Genomic DNA, 548 nt, shown 5'->3' with positions numbered 1-548 from the left:
GTTCAAGGCCAGCCTGGTCTACAGAGTGAGTTCCAGGACAGCCAGAACTACACAGAGAAACCCTATCTTGAGACCCTAAGTAAATCAGAGGTAAAAATTTGGAAATGTTGCAAAATATACATAAAGGTAATTGTTTCCATGGGAGAACAAATAAACAATTAATGAAATGAATGATATTTTATTGTAAATTTCAAAATGTAAATTCAACTTAAATAAAAGACAAATATATTGAAAGATACACACATTTAAACTAATATACATATTATACATTTTAAATATCTATGAAAATATCTTAATGCTGTATTAATATGTACAAATTTTACAACTTATATGTGAACTAAAATAAACAAAATGAATATTTAGGTACAAATATGAAATGTCAAAAGTTTACAACAACTGTTCTAAAGCTAATATTCATGAAAACACCTTAGAGTATTTACAAGCAAAAGGTGAGAAGTTAACTTTAAATATGTATAAGATTCAGTAATGAATGTAATTACAGGAAATTGGTCCTGAAGTATGTATTACAGACAAATGAGATTAGGTCA

The sequence above is a fragment of the Mastomys coucha genome, unplaced genomic scaffold, assembly GCF_008632895.1.
Source record: "Mastomys coucha isolate ucsf_1 unplaced genomic scaffold, UCSF_Mcou_1 pScaffold23, whole genome shotgun sequence".
In the NCBI taxonomy this organism is placed as follows: Eukaryota; Metazoa; Chordata; class Mammalia; order Rodentia; family Muridae; genus Mastomys; species Mastomys coucha.
The sequence above is the reverse complement of the archived record's forward strand: the minus strand, read 5'-3'. Positions refer to the sequence as shown.